The 19,199-nt window shown below is 45.2% G+C and overlaps 1 protein-coding gene across 2 annotated transcripts in view; it reads right to left on the bottom strand.

The window, feature by feature from the left end:
- LOC311138897 (sodium-coupled neutral amino acid transporter 3-like) overlaps positions 1-11,246 on the bottom strand; it is a 73,492-nt gene extending 62,246 nt beyond the window's left edge. Inside the window, exon 1 of one of the 2 annotated variants that reach the window (XM_084173690.1) lies at positions 10,861-11,246. The gene's annotated coding sequence lies outside the window, so the exon portion shown is untranslated. Of the gene's footprint in view, positions 1-6,462; positions 6,522-10,860 lie in introns of those variants that run through there. The other variant, XM_084173689.1, reaches the window with a different exon arrangement.
- Between the last annotated feature and the right edge of the window lie 7,953 nt (positions 11,247-19,199).

Below are 19,199 nucleotides of genomic sequence, written 5' to 3'. Positions count from 1 at the left end.
AGAGTGTACATGAAATGACAGGTATGCAAAACAAAATGTCAGTGGCACTAAACTAAACAGCTGAGAATTTTAGATGAAAGAAATAAACCTTCTAAGCTGACTTCATTTTAGAGGTTAGCTGGCTACTTAGATCATAGCTCTAAGAAACAGCCTGGTAACAGTGTTAGCCCCGGGGCCACTTTGCAATTAGCCTCCAGGCCCTTCTTCTGACACTTGAGGCACAACTTCGGGTCTGAGCCCAGGTTAGGATGGCTCCACTGGCTCTGCTTACACTTGTGACTCAGCAAACTAAAGGTCTGCCTCACATGACTCTGTAACATCACACGCTCTGTCGGTCTCTGTCTGTATGAGATTGCACTGCATAAATTGCAGCGCAGTCATTGTTTGATGGCTGTTGTGTTTTAATGAACCAGAGTTCATGTACAGCAGCAGCTAGAAGGCCAGTTTCCCTGTGAGTCTCCAGTAAGGCTCTTTAGAGCTGCTTTATACCTCAGCTGTTATCTTGTTAGTTTTTCACCATGGAAGATCATAATATGATCTTATCAAAATATTATTTCAGACATGGCCGGTGACGTACTACAGTAATGTACCAACTAGGAAGATTATACAGTCATAACTATCAGCATTCCTTCCTTCATGGAAGCTATGGCACAGCTTGGCATCCTTTGGAATATGCTGGGCTGGAAACCTCAACAGTACAACTCCAGTCAAGCACCAGCAGCTATGTAGGGACCCTATAGGTGGCTGGAACAATCCATAAAAAACATAAACAAAGACAGGTGACTGTCCTGTGACTTGATACATATAAATACAGAATGTCAAATGACAAGGTCAGGTCTGAAGGGGACCCGTCCGGATAGAGAAAGGACTGGGATAAGAATAAAGTCCACTTTAACAGAGCTGGCGGCTTGGCTCAAACAGAACTATTCACAGGGCTCTTCACTTCAGACTGACAGGAGAGCACAGCTGGCTCTTTCCCATCCTGCCTAGTCCCATGACAGACCCACCAGCCACCCCTCCAATCCCATGTTGAATGCAGAGCCAGGTCAACCAATCAGCTACTCCAACCCGCCAAGCCCCTAGCTGGGGAGGTCAATGACTGGAGCCCTGCTTATCAGCCCTGTTCTCCAGCCTCATGGACCCTGCCCCCCCCCCCCCCCCCCCAACCTAGATAGAGGCTGAAGTCGAAGACCATCACCCCCCAGCTACAGTGCTGGGAAGCCATGCAGGTCTAGAGTCAAAAGCCACACAAAAAAACACGTTCCCCAGCTGGCGATAAACACTGGTCGGTTTCAACTGAAACTGCTGGTCCAAATTGCAAAATACTGAAATGTCCTTTCATCAGAGTATACTGTATAGGAAATATCATTAAATGGTGATCTCAGGGGCAGTATCTAGTATCTAACCTAAGTGGAGCATTAGTATAACATTAGTGTCAATTACCACATTCATTTGGGGATATGTGCTTAATGTCCTGCATGCACGTATTTATGGACAGAGGAACAGCCCTGTGTGCACACAGATGGTGACGCGTTTTAGGCTAGCCCAGCGGTTCGCAACCTTTTCCGTTCCGGGGACCACCAACAGGGTTGGGTGATGTCAACCTTTGTCCTATCGTGATTATGGACCCATAAAACATAGTGATATACGATTCTATCGTCTTCACAAGGTTTTCATACACTGTTGCTGGTATTTTGGCCCATTCCTCCATGCAGATCTCCTCTAGAGCAGTGATGTTTTGGGGCTGTCGCTGGGCAACACAGACTTTCAACTCCCTCCAAAGATTTTCTATGGGGTTGAGATCTGGAGACTGGCTAGGCCACTCCAGGACCTTGAAATGCTTCTTACGAAGCCACTCCTTCGTTGCCCGGGCGGTGTGTTTGGGATCATTGTCATGCTGAAAGACCCAGCCACGTTTCATCTTCAATGCCCTTGCTGATGGAAGGAGGTTTTCACTCAAAATCTCACGATACATGGCCCCATTCATTCTTTCCTTTACACGGATCAGTCGTCCTGGTCCCTTTGCAGAAAAACAGCCCCAAAGCATGATGTTTCCACCCCCATGCTTCACAGTAGGTATGGTGTTCTTTGGATGCAACTCAGCATTCTTTGTCCTCCAAACACGACGAGTTGAGTTTTTACCAAAAAGTTCTATTTTGGTTTCATCTGACCATATGACATTCTCCCAATCCTCTTCTGGATCATCCAAATGCACTCTAGCAAACTTCAGACGGGCCTGGACATGTACTGGCTTAAGCAGGGGAACACGTCTGGCACTGCAGGATTTGAGTCCCTGGCGGCGTAGTGTGTTACTGATGGTAGGCTTTGTTACTTTGGTCCCAGCTCTCTGCAGGTCATTCACTAGGTCCCCCCGTGTGGTTCTGGGATTTTTGCTCACCGTTCTTGTGATCATTTTGACCCCACGGGGTGAGATCTTGCGTGGAGCCCCAGATCGAGGGAGATTATCAGTGGTCTTGTATGTCTTCCATTTCCTAATAATTGCTCCCACAGTTGATTTCTTCAAACCAAGCTGCTTACCTATTGCAGATTCAGTCTTCCCAGCCTGGTGCAGGTCTACAATTTTGTTTCTGGTGTCCTTTGACAGCTCTTTGGTCTTGGCCATAGTGGAGTTTGGAGTGTGACTGTTTGAGGTTGTGGACAGGTGTCTTTTATACTGATAACAAGTTCAAACAGGTGCCATTAATACAGGTAACGAGTGGAGGACAGAGGAGCCTCTTAAAGAAATAGTTACAGGTCTGTGAGAGCCAGAAATCTTGCTTGTTTGTAGGTGACCAAATACTTATTTTCCACCAGAATTTGCAAATAAATTCATTAAAAATCCTACAATGTGATTTTCTGGATTTGTTTTCTCCCGTTTTGTCTGTCATAAATACTGTTTTTCCCCACTGTACATAACGCCCCGCCCAGCAGACTGTCGACCAGTTGCGTTCACATTGTCATGCTGTGTCACACGGTTGCTAAGCTAATCGTCACGCAATCCCTTCTTAAAGTCAGTGTATATGTTGAGCAATGGGCCTATTTTCCTCGAAAGTACATAATGTCACGATTCCAAAGCTATACTTTACTTAAGGCTACTTTGAAGAATATAAAATATATTTTGATTTGTATAACACTTTTTGGGTTACTACATGATTCCATATGTGTTATTTTATAGTTATGATGTCTTCACTATTATTCTACAATGTAGAAAATAGTAGAAATAAAGAAAAACCCTTGAATGAGTAGGTGTGTCCAAACTTTTGACTGGTACTGTATGTGCTACCGCTGGCTTCCTAAAAGCGTCTTCACACAGCCTATACTTTCCCATTTGGTCACTTGTTGCCTCATTCAGGACAATACCATTGGATGCTTATGTTCAGTATCATGCAGATTATATACACATTTCGTGTGAGTGTCGACTCTTATCCATTAAATGCATTGGAATTGTGGCTGCTGCGCATTCATGTCAATCGACCCATTGACTTTATCGCGTTAGATTTAGCTCTCATTTAAATCCATGATCAGTTCCCGCTTAGAAGAAAGGTGTGGATCTTTTAAAATGATATTGCTCCAACGTGATAGAGTATAGCCTATGGACGAACCAAGAAAGGTGTGGACCTTTTAAAATTGTATTGTTCTATGATATTGCTTATGGACAAACCTTTCCCTCTTTGGCTATGCATTGCCTATGTGTTTTGACCAATGATGTTTACATGCACACCAATATCCCGTTATTATTCGGTTTTTTGTGTTTGTATTTGTAATTATTATGGATCCCCATTAGTTCCTGCCAAGGCAGCAGCTACTCTTCCTGGGGTCCAGCAAAATTAAGGCAGTTATACAATTTTAAAAACATTACAATACATTTCACAACAGATTTCACAACACATTAAGTGTGTTCCCTCAGGCCACTACTCTACTACCACATATCTACAACACAAAATCCATGTGTACGTGTGTGCTTAGTACGTATGTTATCGTGTGTGTGTATGCATGCATCTGTGCCTGTCTCTCTTCACAGTCCCCTCTGTTCCATAAGGTGTATTTGTATGTTTTTTAAATCTATTTTTACTGCTAGAACGAGTTACTTGATGTGGAATAGAGTTCCATGTAGTCATGGTTCTATGTAGTACTGTGCGCCTCCCATAGTCTGTTCTGGACTTCGGGACTGTGAAGAGACCTCTGGTGGCATGTCTTGTGGGATATGCATGGGTGTCTGAGCTGTGTGCTAGTAGTTCAAACTGACAGCTCTTCAACATGTCAATACCTCTCTCAAATACAAGTCAATCTCTCCTCTACTCTATGCATATTATTAATGTGAGTTATCTGTGTACATTTAAGGGCCAGCCGTGCTGCCCTGTTCTGGGCCAATTATAATTTTCCTAAGTCCCTCTTTTCCTAAGTAATTTTCCTTGTCCAGGTGTGACAAAACTAGGGCCTGTAGGACCTGCCTTGTTGATAATGTTCTTAAGAAAGCAGAACAACGCTTTATTATGGACAGACGCATATAAACATCATATCCCGTTTACCTTATCCCATTTACTGTTGTTTTTCACAGTCTGCGCAGGCTCAGTTTCCCATTTCATGGGTGTTGTGTGATGATGTTCTCATCTAATTGTCAAACCAATCACTTTAAAAAAGTAGGCTCCTGTATACCTGCGCAGTTCGATCCACCATAATAATTCCATTATCATTTATTTTGCTGATACACCGTACTGGACCGTATAGCCTACTGGCTTAAGACTACTTTCACCCCTAATTTAGATATGTTTCTGCCATATTATCATTTCTGACATTTGGTAGGCCATTTGTTTGTCAACTAGAGTTAGATACATGCAGCTTCTCTTCTGTCATAACTTGTTGCCCCAGAAGACTAAATAAAGTAGTGCTCACTAGAATAATGTCTTACATCAATAGAATGATAGCATCTAATTAACGCGGTAAAGTTGTCTGTTTCGTTTAGGGACCAGGGAGAAAACGCAATAACTCCAAAACAGTGAAAAGATTGTTCCCGTGCAAAATGTCCAAATGTCATCAGTTTAACCGGTTTTAAGGAAATGAAAATCTGAGAAACGATGAAACACGTTTCTGATAAGACTTCAGTTCGTCTTGGGTGCATATTTTATGTGGTTGAAATACTGTCTGCTTGCATAACGGTGTCAAAAGTAACACGTTACACACGCATTTTATCAAGAGATGCTGAAAGAAATAAGTAATATTTCTCCACTCCTGTTCCCGAGACAAAATTAGCCTTTTTTTGTATAATTTTACTGCAAGAAATGCATAATTCTGCAGGAGTTCATATTATATTAGGCTACATGTGAGAGGTTATAGGCCTACAGTCTGTGTCCAGATTTCAGTTACTATTCTGTTTAACCCATATGAACTTAAATGTGGAATATTATTTATAGTCATGGTTACAGGGATACTCGTGAGCAGGATATCAAAGGTGCATGTAAACAGCTTATCCTGAATAAGACCTTAAGAGGGATATGAGCTACTATCCGGAATACTCTGAGCATGTAAACGTGGTCATTGATTTATACTGTATATGCAACAAGACACTTGCTATGTAAAATGATTAGCAAACCCCCTCACTTTGTCTCATTCAGTGAGGGGGTTTCGGTCCAAACTCACATTCATAAAAATGAATCCATTCATTTAGATCCTCTCAGAGACCATGCAGGCACTGTTTTCATAATGGTTATGCTATCTGGCAATGAAACTTGAGTCACATGTGCCAACACACATGGAGTGCATAAGATATTGTGAAGGTGGCTATATCAACAGAAAATGTGTTTGTTATGTAGTCTTCAAGACACCACCCTTACGAAAAAAGATTGCAGTCAGAGTGCAGTATAGCTGCAGCATGCTGCAAATACTGCGTTCAAAATAACACAGGTTTTATTACTGCAGTAATTTTGCAGTGTAACTGCAGTTATTCTGCCATTACTGCGTCCAAAATACCACAGTCGACTGCAGTTACTGCACTTTTACTGCAGCTTCAAAACGGCTATCTTTTTTTGTAAGGGCAAGGTCTGGACGAGTAAGAAACATTGAAATTAACTGACAATTTTCTCCTTCTAAGGCACATAGTGGTGACATTTGCGCGTCACGGCATGGGCCTATTATTCTTTGTGGGGGGGGAAACAAAGTAGGGATAAGAAATAGACAAATTAAATCGTATATAGCATATGAAGGCATTGTTCACTCATGTGAATATGGAATGGTTATTTTTCTTTTTCATTGTCTTCACCAATGTGTTGTCATTACGCGTAAATTGGGTTTCATAAATGCAATAGATTTAGATTATCATGCTTCAGTTTTGAAAATGAAAAATAACTTTTTTATAAACTATGTATTAAATTATCGAACAATCAAAACATTCGACAAATTCAGTGATCAATTAATCTTGTTTCTTTCCACAAAGGCAAGCGTTTAAACAAACTGCTAAAATCTTACCAGTTGAGTCGAGTGCCACGCTGGTTTCTAATTAATTCCGCGATTAATGAGATATTTACTTTACTCTCAACACTTTCCTCTTCTTTTCTTGACTCCTCAGTCTCTTCTCCTTTTTAGCTCTAAGATAATCGCGCGAACTCAATTCTCTCTTGTAGTTTGTAGTAACATAAAACGGTCCATTGAAAGATGAACCGCATTTGTAAATGGTCTATAGCTGAGCTGTAATGCTTGCTTTAAGTTACGCCTCCTTCCGGTGCCTGCTATCCTATTCGTTCAAGGTTTCTACTCTGAGCACGTGTTGGGTAATAATAGGAAACGCACGGTGGGTTTCTTTCATGTTCTTCATTTGTATTGCCTGTAAAGTACTTTAGCGAATTCGGGGGGTTAGCCCCGACCGGGACTCGTCAAGCCAACACATTAACCGTTACGCCAAGACGTCCAAACGTTTTGATGAGGTCACCAGGTGTTGAGTTAAGGTTGCTACCCCATCAGAGTTGCCCATCCCTCATTTACATCATGAAATGCTAAAATATTTATTCAAAACTACCTTCTACTCTTCATGCAAGGCACTTGTACTTGGACCTGGAAGGCACACCTAGTGGCCTACTATACCCATATTTGCCAGAGTGCCATCAGAGAGCCTAATTGATTACCATACAGTACCATACTGAGAATTGGCACCAATGTCTCTGTTGTGAGGATGCTGTGTTTCTGGAATGGGAAGTGGAGGATCAGATACCTCATGGTGAGATATGAGAGAGAACAACAAGGCTAGAGAGCCTTTAGACTGGCCAGAGGGGGAGAGGTCAATGTTTGGGCTGACAGATGAATAGTCAGACTGTGTGAGGCTTCACAAATTAATTGGTTTAATTGAATGGTTCCGCAGCAGGCTTGGTTGAATTATACTGACACACATGCACTTGTAGGTTATTTTGGTTTCCACCCCTGAAGAAATCTGGTGTGTGTGCGTGTGCGTGTGTGTGTGTGTCCATGCCGTGTTGAGAATGGCTGGTAGAGGGATTACTTAGACCCCTGAGTTGTCCAGACAAAGACTTAAGGCTTTGATGTGGTGTTGATGTGCTTTTAATGTGTGATTTTATAATTAGATAAAATAATCACCACTGGGTATTCGTTTCAGAATTGTGTTAATTGGCTTGTCGTGTTTGAGCTCTATTTTACTGAGGGGGAAACTATTATGTGCAATGTAATAGCACTTCCTATTATGTGGAAATTGAAAAAAGTTATTTCCTGGAGACATTGCCTGCTTGAAATAAGTGAATAATCATCCAGTACATAAAGAACTACTGGATTTTTACCAAAACATTGTCTTCCCCACTGAGTTTGTCTCCACCAAAGTCCTCAACATGTCTGAGCAGTGCATGCAGGGCCCTAGTGGCCCCATGAGAGGCCCTGCTTCTGTTTGGATAACTACGCACAGATCACTACGCCACACAGACACACAGACCACTACGCCACACAGACACACAGATCACTACGCCACACAGACACACAGACCACTACGCCACACAGAAACACAGACCACTACGCCACACAGACACACAGACCACTACGCCACACAGACACACAGACCACTACGCCACACAGACACACAGACCACTACGCCACACAGACACACAGACCACTACACCACACAGACCACTACACCACACAGACACACAGACACACAGATCACTACGCCACACAGACACACAGACCACTACGCCACACAGACACACAGACACACAGATCACTACGCCACACAGACACACAGATCACTATGCCACACAGACACACAGACCACTACGCCACACAGACACACAGACCACTACGCCACACAGACACACAGACCACTACGCCACACAGATCACTACGCCACACAGACACACAGATCACTACGCCACACAGACACACAGACCACTACGCCACACAGACACACAGATCACTACGCCACACAGACACACAGACACACAGACCACTACGCCACACAGACACACAGACCACTACGCCACACAGACACACAGATCACTACGCCACACAGACACACAGACCACTACGCCACACAGACACACAGACACACAGACCACTACGCCACACAGACACACAGACCACTACGCCACACAGACACACAGATCACTACGCCACACAGACACACAGCTCTAACAGGTACAGAAACTCTACAGGTAGATCTGGGAAATATCAGGGAGTGGGTTTTTAACACTAAGAAAACCAAGGTTATGTTGGTCTGTTCCACCAGGAAAAGGCCAACACAGCATGGGATACAATTAAGTATGGCGAAGTACAAATTGAGGAAGTGTCAGAAACCAAACTACTAGGGGTGCAGCTAGACAACTGCTTATCATGGTCGCCTCAAATAACTAATCTATGTAAAAAAAAATATATAATACAACTGCATGCATGATCAGAAGGATAGCTAAATATTTACCGGGAAAGATTCTTAAGCAAACAACTCAAGCATTAATTGGGAGTCAGGTGAATTACTGTTCTGTGGTCTGGGGAAATGCATCGGCAAGTGAAATTAGGAGGCTGCAGATTGCACAGAGCAAAGCAGCAAGGATTGTTTTAAGGTGGAGATCAAATCAAATCAAATCAAATCAAATTTTATTGGTCACATGCGCCGAATACAACAGGTGCAGACATTACAGTGAAATGCTTACTTACAGCCCTTAACCAACAGTGCATTTATTTTAAACAAAAAAGTAAGAATAAAACAACAACAAAAAAGTGTTGAGAAAAAAAGAGCAGAAGTAAAATAAAGTGACAGTAGGGAGGCTATATATACAGTAAAATAAAGTGACAGTAGGGAGGCTATATATACAGGGGGGTACCGTTGCATTGTCAATGTGCGGGGGCACCGGCTAGTTGAGGTAGTTGAGGTAATATGTACATGTGGGTAGAGTTAAAGTGACTATGCATAAATACTTAACAGAGTAGCAGCAGCGTAAAAAGGATGGGGTGGGGGGGCAGTGCAAATAGTCCGGGTAGCCATGATTAGCTGTTCAGGAGTCTTATGGCTTGGGGGTAGAAGCTGTTGAGAAGTCTTTTGGACCTAGACTTGGCACTCCGGTACCGCTTGCCGTGCGGTAGCAGAGAGAACAGTCTATGACTAGGGTGGCTGGAGTCTTTGACAATTTTGAGGGCCTTCCTCTGACACCGCCTGGTATAGAGGTCCTGGATGGCAGGGAGCTTTGCCCCAGTGATGTACTGGGCCGTACGCACTACCCTCTGTAGTGCCTTGCGGTCAGAGGCCAAGCAGTTGCCATACAGATATGATTCTTCTGTTGTAGTCATGCACAACGATCTTGGTTGGTCATCAATTAACAAGATAATTGAAAAAAACATAACGGCTAAACTCCATTCACAACAGTATTCAGTTGGTAAGAGACAGACATTCAGTAAATACTAGGAATAGATTGTCCACCATCTACAGTTGAAGTCGGATGTTTACATACACCTTAGTCAAATACATTTAAACCTAACATATCATATGTTTAGAAAATTCGTAACATATTGTACGTTTTGCAAATAATACCAATTGTAATTAGTAACATATCATAACAAAATGGTGTGTCGCAGATTTACGTACATAATAATACAAAATACCCTGAGACCAGGTTGCAGCTGATAAGGTCATTTAGGGTGGCTCATGTTCACTACCTTTAATGATCTGCCCGCCCCGTCCGACCACCCCCTCGTCCTAACACCCCCTCGTCGTCGTCAGTGAGGCTGGTCACCACGAAGACAGACTTTTTATGATGCGAGGCCCTTGGGGCCCAGCCGCCCAGATTAGGTCAGATTTAGGGGCTGGCACTAAAGGAGCTTTACAGGCAGCTGTGTCAGTCCACAACAACAACAGCATCAACAGCACTTTGACATTCACAACCAGCTTAGAGTTATAGCCCAGACCTTTCTGGGAGAAATTATGAAAAACAAAGCAGTTTAATATCCAAGATTGTTTTCCCTGCAGTCAAGCCAACTGTGCTTCAGGAAAGGTGTGAGAATACTATTAAAATATCTGAATTTAAAATGATCAGAGCCAATATGGTCCTATATATGACAAGAAAAGGAAACAGCAAAGAAATCCTGTGAATTTTAGCCAATTTTTCAAACCCTCACTTGGGGACAATTGGTTAGATCAAGCATTTTCTCCTCTCAACATGGAACCATCCAACAACTGAAATGGATTACTTACATATAATGGATGACAGCAATACACTGACTGTGTACAATAGGCTTATGCTATTGGTTTTACCTCCATTGTAAAGGGGTCAGCTGTGTGTCAAAAGTATATGTTCTAGTACAGGTTCTTTAAACTCATTCCAATTCCAAAGAGAATGACTTACAATTGAAGAACTGTTCTCTGTTCTGCTGTTTACTTACCTTGACTACTTTGCAGATTCTGCGTCGCTTATGGCGTTGCAATGCTCCGGATGATGGCAAACCATAGCTCTCTGTTGTTCATGACAGCTGGTAGGTCCTCTGTTCTGAGAGCAGTGTATCGGCAAATGTTGTCGATTTAGGATTCAAGTGAGGTCTTCCAGGAGGTCTTGAGGCCCATGACAGGGAATCCACAGCATGAGACTGGTGGAAACTAGCTCAGCATCCCAGAAACAGTGATTCAACAGTGATCACAGATTCAAGACAGTAAAACATTAGCAATTAAGAGCACATTTAAGATTTTGTAAAAAATTATTCATATTAAATTGAATTGTAACTTTAAATTGAGTATTGGTAAGGAATATCTATCTCACTTCTGTGCTGTTGCGTATTACACCAATGGTGAATAAATCTTCCACTCTTTACACAGAGTGGAAGATAACGTAATTGAATCGATTCAACCTCTAAATTGGTTCCTGTGAAGAGTCATTTAGTTTTTTCAGCCAATGTACGTAGACGTGGATTGTGCACACAATTGTACGGTAAGGCCCTCTCCCTACGTCATCCTACATTGTGAAACTGTTCTTTCATCTCATAATGACTGGTTTTATTTGCTCACTACATCATGTTTGTTCTGTACCTGGAAGGCTGAACTGAAGAACACTGTAGACGCATAACTAACTGGGTCAGCTAGGTACCATGGTTTCACCAATGATGACCACATGAACTTCTGGCCACTGTCTCATCCTGACAATTGTAAACAAGATGAAAGTGTTGAAAATGACTCTGTTAAAGGAATGTGGCACCTGAATCTCATTATGTCCCACAATGTCACACAGACGCGAGGCATTTCCTGTCGATACCAGCCAATCCCAGCCATTCACAGGTTTCCAACCCAAGGCCACCCCACCCCCCAGGACGCCTCGCTCCCCCAGAGTAAAACAATCTTATCACGTTCTCCTCATGTGTTACTTTATTCACAAATCAGTCTACCGGAATCCTATGTGAAATGTGGCGGTATCCTATGTGAAATGTATTTTCAGACATGATTTTTGTAAATCTTTGTTGGTTTTATGCTGTCTGTAAGTCCCCATCAATTAATGTAACCTATGTTGTAGCTAGTAGATACTGCCAGACAAGCAGTAAAAAAGAGCACTACTGCTTAGACTGTCTGTCTGCCGTACTGCTATTTGAGATGATGTAATCTTCATATACATTGAGTGTACTAAACATTAGGAACACCATCCTAAAATTGAGTTGCACCCCCTTTTGCCCTCAGAACAGCCTCAAAAGAAACCAAGATTGAATTCTTTGGCCTGAATGCCAAGCGTCACGTCTGGAGGAAACCTGGCACCATCCCTATGGTGAAGCATGGTGGTGGTAGCATCATGCTGTGGGGATGTTTTTCAGCAGCAGGGACTGGGAGACTAGTCAGGATCGAGGGAAAGATGAACGGAACAAAGAACAGAGAGAACCTTAATGAAAATATGCTCCAGAGCGCTCAGGACCTCCGACTGGGGCAAAGGTTCACCTTCCAACAGGACAACGACCCTAAGCACACAGCCAAGACAACGCAGGAGTGGCTTCGGGACAAGTCTCTGAATGTTCTTGAGTGGCACAGTCTGAGCCTGGACTTGAACCTGATCGAACATCTCTGGAAAGACCTGAAAATAGCTGTGCAGCGACGCTCCCCATCCAACCTGACAGAGACTGAGAGGATCTGCAGAGAAGAATGGGAGAAACCAGTTTTTGCTTTCTCATTATGGGGTTTTGTGTGTAGCTTGATGAAAAAAAAAAAAAGATTTAATACATTTTAGAATAAGGCTGTAACGTAACAAAATGTGGAAAAAGTCAAGGGGTCTGAATACTTTCCGAATGCACAGTATGCTTGATGTAATGTCCATAGATATGCTGCCATATCGTAGCCTGAAAAGCTGAAAAAAGAACACTACTACTTTGATTGCCTGTCTGCCTTATGTTTGCAATTATGTCATCTAAATTGGCTACAACATGTTGATCATGTCGTTTGTAGTACAGTTTGTACAACATGTTGAGCATGTTGTTTATAGTTTCAGCAGACAAAGTTTGTACAACATGCATGTCACCGTAAAGTAGAGCACAAGGTACGGTTGTTTAGCTATCGGGAAGAGGCATCCAGAGAATCCAGTCACACAGCCACTCTGAAATAAGGTCAACATTGAGACAGCTTCCAACAGTATTTTAGAAGTGATTTAACAACCAACAATTGTTCGCCTTTCTTTCATTCCAATAACTATTGGCCACTGGCTGGAATGGACAGTGTCTAATTGTCACGATCGTTGGAGGAAGTGGACCAATGCGCAGCGTGATGAGTGAACATACTTTTATTTGATTCACCACACGAAACAAAACAACAAAACGATACGTGAAGTCCTAGGTAACAGACACAAACCATACACGGAACAAGATCCCACAAAACACTGTGGAAAACAGGCTGCCTAAGTATGGTCCCCAATCAGAGACAACAAGCAACAGCTGACACTCGTTGCCTCTGATTGAGAACCACCCCGGCCAACACAGAAACACATGAGCTAGATAAAGAACCTAGAACACAAATACATAGAAACTACACACCCTGGCTCAACATAACAGAGTCCCAGAGCCAGGGCGTGACAGTACCCCCCCCCCCCCCCCCCCCAAAGGCGCGGACTGCGACCGCGCCAAACATAAACCGAACAGGGGAGGGCCGGGTGGGCATTCCTCCTCGGAGGCGGTTCCGGCTCCGGGCTTGACCACCACCCTCCGTAGCGCCCCTGGTCCGATCTGGCCCCGCTGGCTGGAGCTGGACTGGACATCGGTGGAGCGGAATGCTTAGGCTCCGATGTGGAGCAGCTGACCGGTACCTGACCAGGCACCGGTGACCCAGGCACGGGCTGTGCCAGACTGACGACGCGCACCACAGGCTTGGTGCGGGGAGCAGGAACGATCCGGACCGGGCTGACGACGCGCACCACAGGCTTGGTGCGGGGAGCAGGGACGGGCCGAACCGGGCTGACGAAGCGCACCACAGGCTTGGTGCGGGGAGCAGGAACGGGCCGGACCAGGCTGACGACGCGCACCCCTGGCTTGGTGCGGGGAGCAGGAACGGGCCGGACCGGGCTGACGATGTGCACCACAGGCTTGGTGCGGGGAGCAGGAACAAGCCGGGTCGGGCTGGCGACGCGCACCATTGGCTTGGTGCGGGGAGCAGGAACAGGCCGGGCCGGGCTGGCGACGCACACCATTGGCTTGGTGCGGGGAGCAGGGACAGGCCGGGCCGGGCTGGCGACGCGCACCATAGGCTTGGTGCGAGGGACAGGAACAGGCCGGACCGCACTGGGAACACACACCACTGGCCTTACCCGGGGCTCAGGAACGGGCCGGACCGGACTGGCAACACACCTCAGTACCTCTCGCCATGCCTCTACATTTTCCTTCCCTCTACTCGCCAATGGCTCCCGTAACCCGGTGGCCTTCTCTCCTCGTCCACTAACTCGCCCCTTATCTGCCTCCAGCAGCCCCGTCGTCCACGGTGTGAGCCCCCCCCTAAAATTTTTTTGGGTTTGTCTCTCCCCCGTGGATATGGCCTCCATGGCTCTCGCCAGACTCTCCATCCTCTGCTCCCAAGTCCAACCTCTCTCCTCCTCACGCGGCTTGACCCAGTCGAGGTGGATATCCGCTAGAGTTACCTCTGGCGTTGGCTCCTGGACACGCTGCTTGACCCAGTCGAGGTGGATATCCGCTAGAGTTACCTCTGGCGTTGGCTCCTGGACACGCTGCTTGGTCCAGTTTTGGTGGGATCTTCTGTCACGATCGTTGGAGGAAGTGGACCAATGCGCAGCGTGATGAGTGAACATACTTTTATTTGATTCACCACACGAAACAAAACAACAAAACGATACGTGAAGTCCTAGGTAACAGACACAAACCATACACGGAACAAGATCCCACAAAACACTGTGGAAAACAGGCTGCCTAGGTATGGTTCCCAATCAGAGACAACAAGCAACAGCTGACACTCGTTGCCTCTGATTGAGAACCACCCCGGCCAACACAGAAACACATGAGCTAGATAAAGAACCTAGAACACAAATACATAGAAACTACACACCCTGGCTCAACATAACAGAGTCCCAGAGCCAGGGCAGGACACTAATCCACTGGGTCACTCTGATTTACAGGGTAAATTCTGTAACAAATAATCAAATAAACAGTTTGTGAAGAAATCAAGTACAGGAAATAACTTACATAGTATTTAACTGTTTGGATCTTACTATGTTGTTTTTGTCAGCAATGTAAATGGACTGATTGAGGTAATAATTTAAAGTGTTACCTTGATTGAATTTGACAGTTGACTTCTTGATTTGCCGCCAGATTAAATGTGTCTCAGACTCCAATGTAAGTATTTAATGTGTAACCATGCGGCATCCCCGTGGTTATGTCTTAATTGAGACTTGACAAATCATCCTGCATGCTTTAATCGTAGTAATATGAGTAATGACTTATTTACAGTCTCTCTGTGTACCCTTTGACCTCCCTGCTGCCACATACAGAATGCCAACAGACAGGATTTGGGGGAAATTCTGTGTCCTCACCTGAAGTTCACATAGAACATATGCTTTGTTAGTTAAGGGATTTATCTGAAAACACTACTTATAGGAAAAGGGAGATTCAAACCCCCCAAATAAAGGGACGTAAATGTCTCAGAGTAGAGATGGAACCCAACCCAGTCTTTAATTAACCCAGTCTTAATTTCTCTGAGAGTGTCGGACTGGATGATATTATAATTGTAAGCTCATATCCACAAGCCAGAACATGAAATTGACTTGTATTGTTAATGATTGTGAAAATGTGTCCAGACTTGGGATTTACCATTTGTACAATAAACAGTTAATAATAGAAAATTCACTGATGGATGTTCACTAAGTTAACTGGCTTTGGGTTCACCTCTGTCATCTCTGGGCACGTTCCAGGAGATATCTTACATTGTGATATCAGGAGTACAGGACACAATGTAGAAGAAACGAGAGACATCTGAAAGCTATGGGATGTGCATTGTAGCAACCAATCTATTCTCCACTCTGGTTCTATCTAGATCCTAAGGAAAACAGACGCACCCCTCATCCTACCCGACATGGATCCTCGTCCCCTGTGCAAACCAACACGGTGAACAGAGAGGCTCTTTGTCTAGCCATCCCCAGGACGCTCCTATCTGCTGTTCTCTCAGATGGGCCATGACACCCTGGCCAGGTCCTGCTGCTTCAAACCTGGACTAGAGTTTTACCAGAGCCAATGCCTTTTCAATCTCACTCTGTTTGTTTGAAGAAAAAGGCAGTGTAGAGTACCTTTAACTACGGGGAAAGGATGAAAGGCATTCTCCTATGGCTCACCTTCCACTTGTAATATTTCCAGGAATTGGGAATGTGGAGGGAGATGATAACAGACCACTGATTTTACAGAGATCAGTCAAACGCCGGGGTGGGCTGAGAAGCAAGTCAGAACATTTGTGCCTGTGATGCAGTAATAACAGAAGGATATCTGCAGGCCATCGGGACTTCCAAGACCACCCATGTGTGAAGATGGTGTTTATGGTCACTAGATTGTCATGTGTGAAGAGTCATCCTGGGAAAATGTCATTCACTAACCGTCCAAGATTTAAAGCTAGAGCCCTTAATTGAAGCAATAACAAAGCAGTGACCCGGCCTCTATTTTGGTAAAAAGCTGAGGGATGGGGCTGGAGAACTCGTACCACTCTCAAATTCATAGACAGAGCTATGGATGCAAGGACTGACCATCCATGATATCAAATGTATAGTTTTGACCACGTTTTGATGCTATAACTACAGTGTTTATTACATTGTTAACTAACATTGGAGCAAAACAAGCTTATATTTTGGGTTCTGATAGGGTACGGCAGTTGAACTAAACTCATGAGGCATTTATAAGTTATATCCTTCAAGAATCAATGGGTATATATCATTCATTTATAAGTCCAAAAATGGACGTAGCAACTCCTTTTCTGTCCAGCTGTCTGTTTTCTTCTGATACCTCTGTCTCCCCATCTAACACACAAACACAGACCTTGATCTCAGAAACCCACAGAGCAATGATCTCTTTCAACGTTCGCTTCAAAAGAAACAGAAGAGCAAAGTCAACAGAAGTTCTCAACTTCCAACTCAACTAACAAACAAGAGGCTCCCCAAACATGAACCGTGTCACATGATCACGCGTCCCAAGGTTTGACCAAATAAAAAGTGTTTACAAAAGTTTCAAAAGTTAACTGTTTCCAATAATCGCTTTTTATTCACATTCAGTAAGCAACAGTTCTGTCACAGAGCTGTGTATGTTTAGAGTTTGGTCAGATGCCTTCAATTCAATTGGTTAGTGTACAAACTAATTGTTTGGTATTCTGCTAATATCAACTCTTTCTTTTCATGCCTTTATTGAAGCGATTGATTATTGATTGGTTAACAATGGTATGGTCCAGGTGAGGACCATACTGAGAGGATATTTAAGCCCTGTTATTCCTCTGGCAGGGAGACAGAGGACAGGTCCCTACTGTCACGGTTTCGGCCGAGACTGCTCCTCCTCCTGGTTCGGGCAGGCTTCGGCGTTCGCCGTCCCCGGAGTACTAGCTGCTACCGTTGAATGTTTCGTGGTGTGATTGCTTTGGTCTGTCTTGTACACCTGCGTCTGTTTGTGTTCTGATTACGTGTCCTATAAGTTCCCTGTTTTGTATTGGTTAGATTGTGTGTTGTTGTCTGCCTGTATTTCGGAGCTGCTTGTTGACGCTCTGTTTGTTTGTTCAGTGTTTACGCATGGTTTACGTATTCACTCGCCTCTGGTTGTTTCGAGGTCGTGTATTGTATTTTTTGCACTTTTGACTAGTAAAGTCTGTTGGACGAAGCCTCTGTGTCCTGCGCCTGACTCCTCCATGACACAGAGGAGAGGGCCATTGAGCCTACTTCCATACTGCCGGAGTCTTGTCTGGTGGCTCCGGTGGTATGGGAGGTCGATGCGGAAATCGAGCGGGCACTGCGTACCGACCCTACTCCCCCCGAGTGTCCTGTGGGGCGGACGTACGTTCCGCTCGAGGTTCGTGATCGTCTTATTTATTGGGCTCATACATCACCCTCCTCTGGACATCCAGGTATTGGCCGGACAGTGCACTGCCTTAGCGTGAAATACTGGTGGCCAACGTTAGCTAAGGATGTGAGGGTTTATGTCTCCTCCTCCTCGGTGTGCGCCCAGTGTAAGGCGCCTAGACATTTGCCCAGGGGTAAGTTACATCCCCTGCCCGTTCCACAACGACCATGGTCCCACCTCTCGGTGGATTTTGTAACCGACCTACCCCCTTCCCAGGGGAATACCACCATTTTGGTCGTTGTGGATCGGTTCTCCAAGGCCTGTCATCTCCTCCCAATGCCGGGTCTCCCTACTGCCCTACAGACCGCCGAGGCCCTATTTACCCACGTGTTCCGGCACTATGGGGTCCCCGAGGATATTGTGTCTGACCGAGGTCCCCAGTTCACCTCCAGAGTCTGGGGGGGCGTTCATGGAACGCTTGGGGGTCTCGGTGAGCCTTACCTCGGGGTACCACCCAGAGAGCAATGGGCAGGTTGAACGAGTCAACCAGGATGTGGGTAGGTTTCTGAGGTCCTATTGCCGGGACCGGCCGGAGGAGTGGTCTAGGTATATCCCCTGGGCAGAGATGGCCCAGAACTCTCTCCTCCACTCCTCCACCAATTTAACACCTTTCCAGTGTGTTTTAGGGTATCAGCCGGTCCTGGCACCGTGGCACGAGAGCCAGATCGAGGCCCCTGCGGTGGACGAGTGGATTCGGCGCTCGGAGGAGACGTGGGACGCTGCCCATGTCCATCTGCAGCGGGCCATTCGTCAACAAAAGGCGAGCGCCGATCGCCACCGCAGTGAGGGACCGGTGTACGCACCGGGAGATCGAGTCTGGCTCTCGACTCAAAACCTGCCCCTCCGCCTGCCCTGCCGGAAGCTGGGTCGGCTGTTTGTGGGGCCCTTTAAAGTCCTGAGAAGATTGATTGAGGTGTGTTACAGGTTACAACTGCCTATTGAGTACAAGAATATTAACCCCTCGTTCCATGTGTCTCTTCTCAGGCCGGTGGTAGCTGGCCCACTCCAAGAAGATGAGATAGGAGAGACCCCTCCGCCCCCTTTGGACATCGAGGGGGCCCCGGCGTACAGGGTCCGGACCATCTTGGACTCGAGGCGCCGGATGAGTGGTCTCCAGTATCTCGTGGAGTGGGAGGGGTACGGTCAGGAGGAACGGTGCTGGGTGCCTAGGAGGGACA

This window comes from Coregonus lavaretus (genome assembly GCF_964263955.1).
Source record: "Coregonus lavaretus genome assembly, chromosome: 12".
Taxonomy (NCBI): Eukaryota; Metazoa; Chordata; class Actinopteri; order Salmoniformes; family Salmonidae; genus Coregonus; species Coregonus lavaretus.
This window is presented reverse-complemented; position numbering and strand designations above follow the sequence as displayed.